Source organism: Palaemon carinicauda, chromosome 11, assembly GCF_036898095.1.
Source record: "Palaemon carinicauda isolate YSFRI2023 chromosome 11, ASM3689809v2, whole genome shotgun sequence".
Taxonomy (NCBI): domain Eukaryota; kingdom Metazoa; phylum Arthropoda; class Malacostraca; order Decapoda; family Palaemonidae; genus Palaemon; species Palaemon carinicauda.
Genome location: NC_090735.1, coordinates 31380618 through 31387062, shown reverse-complemented (window position 1 = coordinate 31387062; position 6445 = coordinate 31380618).

Below are 6445 nucleotides of genomic sequence, written 5' to 3'. Positions count from 1 at the left end.
ATATATATATTATATATATATATATATATATATATATATATATATATACTATATAAATGGTTCAATTTAAGCATAATGTATGGATGATGATAAGTAGTTTGATACACAATAAAAACTAATGGATATTTTAATAGCAAACGATGGAGAAATTTGGAAAACATGCAAGTCGGAGAACCGACAGTGGTAGCGAACTAATTCCTTTCATTCCTCGTAAAAGGAAGCTTTTACAGACCATTATTGGCTCCTTTGGCTTCTCTTGGCCAGGTCTTTAAGATGTTACTGCCTTCTTATAAAACTCCGATCATAATATGAGAGTAAAATATTTCTGTCCCCATAAAGTAGGAAATGTAATATATGGATGAAACGAATAAAGAAATGTTTATGGGTATGGAAAAGTTTCATAAGAAATAATAAAAAAACAGAATGATATTTGAGGGAAAAAATAACAGGTTGTGAATTAAAACTCGATTGTACTATGAATATCTGTGGTAATATCCTCAGATATTCGGCAAATGTTTAAAAATTACTTCAATCAATTGAAGGTGTGAAAGTATAAATACTTGGGATATGTAAAAAGGAAGCTTGAGTATGGCAGACACTTTTCTACCAGTACTATTTCCATATTGGGACAAGTAATTCACAAATGAAAACAAATAATTATGTTACGTAAATATAATCAGAATAGTTTCAAATACGACTTTATTATGAAAGCTACTATTATGGATTTTCGGAACACTCACTTCTTCCCTGTGCAAATTGTTTGTATTAGTTGAATGTGCGAATATAAAGACCCTCAGTGTTTTCTATTCGGATGTTAATTTTGTTAAATGGTAGGGAGAATTAATTTGATTTAGTTATCTGAAACGAACAATAACTTTTCTTAGATGTCTTCATTGAATATATGGACTAAAATGACATAAGCTAACTTAATCTGAATAGAATTTCCGAATCTATTCATGCCATCAGACATCTAAGAAGAAGCACCTTCGGTAGGTCTTTGCAGTAATTTGTGTTTTGAGTATGCAATTACATCACGTGTGATCTTTGTAATGTAAAAAAGGCAGTTGATCAAACGAAAAGTTGAAGCAAAAGGCCTAATTAACTCCTCTTCTCAATATAAGAGAGCAAACGGCCTAATTAACCCCCTCTTCTTAATATAAGAGAGCAAACGGCCTAATTAACCCCTCTTCTTAATATAAGAGAGCAAACGGCCTAATTAACCCCTCTTCTTAATATAAGAGAGCAAACGGCCTAATTAACCCCTCTTCTTAATATAAAAGAGCAAACGGCCTAATTAACCCCTCTTCTTAATATAAGAGAGCAAACGGCCTAATTAACCCCTCTTCTTAATATAGAGAGCAAACGGCCTAATTAACCCCTCTTCTTAATATAAGAGAGCAAACACCAAATCCAGACAAGGCATTTTCTAGATTTGTGAGCTATGACTTTGAACACAACGAACCAGCTTTACATTAATTAATCAAGAAATATTTTACACACTACTATTAAGTATTAGTACTTAAAGAAATGCAGAAGTGCTTATGCATACATCGTCATCATTACTTTCTACGCCTATTGCCGCAAAGGGCCTCAGTTAGATTTTGCCAGTCGTCTTCATCTTGAGCTTTTAAATCAATACTTCTCCATTCATCTTCTCCTACTTCACGGCTTCATATGTCACTCGATCAATCTCTCTTATAGTAATATTGATAATCCCGTCCTGCAATTTAACTCCTAATATTCTTCTGAGGGTATAAGTTAATTATTTTTTAAAACTTGCATAACCAAGGAAAAGTGAAGAAATATATACGTTTAAATAACGAAATTTATTATATTATATAATGCTTATTCTATATCCCCCACCTCCCAAAATATACCATATATGATTTCTGCACTTAGACCAGACACGCCTTATAATATAACGCCTAAATTTTTTATCAATAAAATTCCATGGCAAGTACTCGCATGTTCTCCATAACCTTCACACACTGCAAAGATACTAACAATTTTAAAAATCCACCTATCTTCAGAGCGGATACAATTTCTGTTCTCGACAGAAAATAGCAATTCTTCATCGACGTACCATCCACTTGCCTTCACTGTCAAGATTTCATGTAAGAGTAGCATGGTTTCGTTTTTCCACTGTTATAAACACGAAGGTCTCAGGGAAGCTCGTTGTCAAGACTGACCTTTGTCTTTGTTGGGTATAGTTTTAACAAGCACTCTCTCTCTCTCTCCTCTCTCTCTCTCTCTCTCTCTCTCTCTCTCTCTCTCTCTCTCTAATGGCAACAAGATGCATTATCATTATTATTATTATTATTATTATTTATTAATGCAAGCTAAGCTATAACACTAATTGGAAAAGGAAGATGCTATAAGCCCAAGGGCCACAACAGTGAAAAAATAACCCAACGAAGAAAGGCAAGATAGAAATAAACACACTACAGGTGAAGTTATAAATGGTCAAAATAAACTATTTTTAAGAATAGTAACAATATTAAATTAGATCGGTTCATATATAGACATTAAAAACTTGAAAAAAATAGGAACAAGAGAAATAGGATGGAGCAGCATGCCCGAGTGCGCCCCTCAGACAAGAGAAGTCTAATCGGAAACAGTGGAAGGCCATGGTACACTGGCTATGCCACTACCCAAGACTAAAGAACAAAGGTTTGATTTTGGAGGTGTCCTTCTAGAAAAGCTGCTTACCATGGCTAAAGAGGGAAAGTAGACACTGAACAAATACAGTGCAGAAGTTACTCCTTGAGCGAAGAAGAATTATTCTGTAATCTCACTGTTGTCAGTTGTATGAGGACAGAGGAGAATGTAGAAAGAATAGGCCAGACAATTCAGTGAATGTGTAGGCTATGACAAAATGAGCCGTAACCTGAGAGGCATCTTATGTAGTACTGTCTGGTCAGTTGGAGGACAAAATAACACTATATATATATATATATATATATATATATATATATATATATATATATATATATATATATATATATATATATATATATACCGTATATATATATATATATATATATATATATATATATATATATATATATATATATATATATACACCGTGTATATATATATATATATATATATATATATATATATATATATATATATATATATATATATATATATATATATATATATATATATATATATATATATATATATATATATATTACTTGAATATATTCTTCCTGTGGTTATTTGGGCGATTTTGTTTTTGCATATTATCAATAAAACTACATTTAATAACAACAGAAAAAAGAGAAAGTTTGGGAATGAAAAAAAATAGGCACCAGTGCTACTTATCTTTTACTATCATTTCTCAGAAGGATTCATAGCGTAGCCGTCAAATGTAAGTGAAAATGTCAAAAATATTTACCATGAGCAGTATCCCCCTTTGTGCTCTTCAAAAAACTTCCTTACCGAAAGTGTCCTTTACGTAAGAGGCCTTTGCTATGTATCTACCTATTTAAAAGATGGCTCCAACCTCGCTTTTGTGTTCCGCATCTATTCCTGGAAAACATCCTTGGTGAAGCCTGAAGAGAGCTGTGGTGAGCATCTTATGCATGTACTTTCACACGATGACAAGAGTTCCATTTATGATTATAAATGTTTTGTTAGTGTCGATATATAGTAAATATGCCTTACAGTCTGAGTTAACATTAGGTTTTCTTTTCCCAAATAATAAAATAATAAAATTTGTTATTAGATCCTTTGACTGGCCAGACAATATTACATTGGATCCCTCTCTCTGGTTACGGTTAATTTTCCCTTTGCCTACACATACATCGAATTGTTTGGCCTATTCTTTCCACATTCTCCTCATACACCTCAAACCACTGAGATTACCTAACATTTCTTTTTAACTCAAGGGGTTAACATCTGCAATGTAATTGGTCAGTGGCTAATTTCCTCTTGGCAAGGGTAGAAGAGACTCTTTAGCTGTGGTAAGCAGCTCTTCTAGGGAAAAGGATACTCTAAAAGCAAACCATTGTTCCATAGTTTTGGGTAGTGCCATAGCCTCTGTATCATGGTCTTCCATTATCTTGGGTTAGAGTTCTCTTGCTTGAAGGTACACTTGGACACACTTTTCTATCTTATTTCTCTTCCTCCTGTTTTATTAAACTATTATAGTTTATATGTGAAAGATATAATTTTATGTTGTTACTGTTCTTAAAGTATTTCATTTTGATTGTTCATTACTTCTCTTGTAGTGTATGTATTTCATTGTTGCCTTTCCTCACTGGGCTAGTTTTTCCCTTTAGAGCCCTTGGGCTTAGAGCATACTGCTTTTCTAATTATGGTTGTAGCTTAGCTTATAATAATAATAATAATAATAATAATAATAATAATAATAATAATAATAATAATAATAATAATAATAATAATAATAATAGAAATAATAATAATAATAATAAAAGTCGTAAAGTTTGCTGGGTGTGTGGTCAACAGAATAAAAGAAATAGTAATAGAATTACTAGTTTCAGTTATGACAGACAACAATATATTTAAAGTTCAAGTGATTCAAAACCTGGTACCATGAATCAACTTTATTTGTAAAATAAAGGTAGTAGGTTGGCCAGGGCACCAGCCACCTGTTGAAATACTATCGCAAGAGAGGTATTGGATCCTTTGACTGGCCAGATAGTAATATATTGGATCCCTCTTACTGGTTACGGCTCATTTTTTTCTTTGCCTACACATACACCAAATAGTCTGACCTTTCCTTTACACATTTTTGTCTTTCCTCATACACCTATTAACACTGAGATTACCTAAAACTTCTGCAATTGTTCATTGGCTACTTTCCTCTTGGTAAGGGTAGAGGAGACTCTTTAGCTATGGTAAGCAGCTCTCCTACGAGAAGGAGACTTCAAAATCAAACCATTGTTCTCTAGTCTTGGGTAGTGCAATAGCCTCTGTACCATGGTCTTCCACTATCTTGGGTTAGATTTCTCTTGCTTAAGGGTACACTCAGGCACACAATACTATCTTATATTTGTTCTATCTTTTTTTTACCTATTGTTTTTTTTTCTCTCTCTCTCTTTTTGAAATAGTGTGTTGGGCAGGCTTAATAGAAAGGCCATGGATGCCTGGTGGTTTATCAAGAGGTTTTCATTTCCTTATCTGATTCTTTTTCTTCTCAAAACCATCCTTTCTATCCTCCCTTCAGTTGAAGTGGCTATTCTTGAGGGTATTTAGCCTTGCATGGTGCATCGGCTCCTCCATGTTAACCAGTTTTTCCGACTTTTTTACTATAGTCTATGGGTTTGATCAATCACTTTATTTATATTTCTTTACATATTATTCTTTTTATCATTCTTGTTAATTTGGTTTTTAGGTATGATGTATCTTTTTTATCACTAATAATTTTTATGCTCTCTGGAGATATTGAGCAAAATTCGGGATCAGTTTTTCTTAGATTTCATCAATGTAGTCTTCTGTATTGCAATTTTCGTGGTCTTCATGAAAATATTCAAGACCTTACAGTTGTGTTCAGACAGTATGCTATTCTTTTGTGCTCAGAAACTTTGGTTTCTAATATGAGGCACTCTAATATGAGGCACTCATCTGAGCTCCTTATAAGAGCTTTTAAAATGACAAAATTGTTAAACCGCAATGCCATCCCTAGGGCCAGTGGAATGGCGGTGTATATTAGGAATGAGTACCCTGCTTCTCATACATCCTGCTATGAATGTGGTTGTCATGAGATTTAGGTGATAAAAGTTTGTGGCAGACATAGCAACTTCTATATGTGTTCAATCTACTGGAATCCTGACATAGATGATTCTATCTTCGATTGTCTTCTTACCATTATGGCTAATATACAAGAAGATGATAGAAAGGCCTCTTGTCTTTGTTGGTGATTTCAATGCTCACCATGGGGAATGGGTAAATTATGTTTTTCCTACCGATCGCCATGGCTGAAGAGCTTTAGACTTTGCTTCTGAATCAGGCTTTGAGCAAATCATAAGTGAAGCTACTCACAGGTCTGGTAACTGCTTGGACCTTGTATACACCGACTCCCCTGGCGTTATAACAAGTAAGGTTGGTTCTCCGGTAGGGACATCTGATCATTCCTTGATTTCATTAGTAGTAAAGACTGAGCAGCCTGCCCCTGATGTATCTTACTCGTGTAAAATTTATATGAAATCTCAAGCAGACTGGAATGGGATTTTGCATGAGCTTTTAGGCTTGAATTGGTCACAATTTTATAGTAGTGTTGATCCTGTTGTCCCTTTGAATGAGAATCTAGTCAGCATAATTGATAGGCGTATCCCTTCTCGTGTACTAAGGTATTGAGTGAAGGACAAACCATTGTTCAATGGTGATTGTAGACGTGCATATTTGGAGAAGCAGGAGGCCTATCATCCTTGGAAGGGTAACAGATCAGATATGACTTGGAATAACTATACTTTGC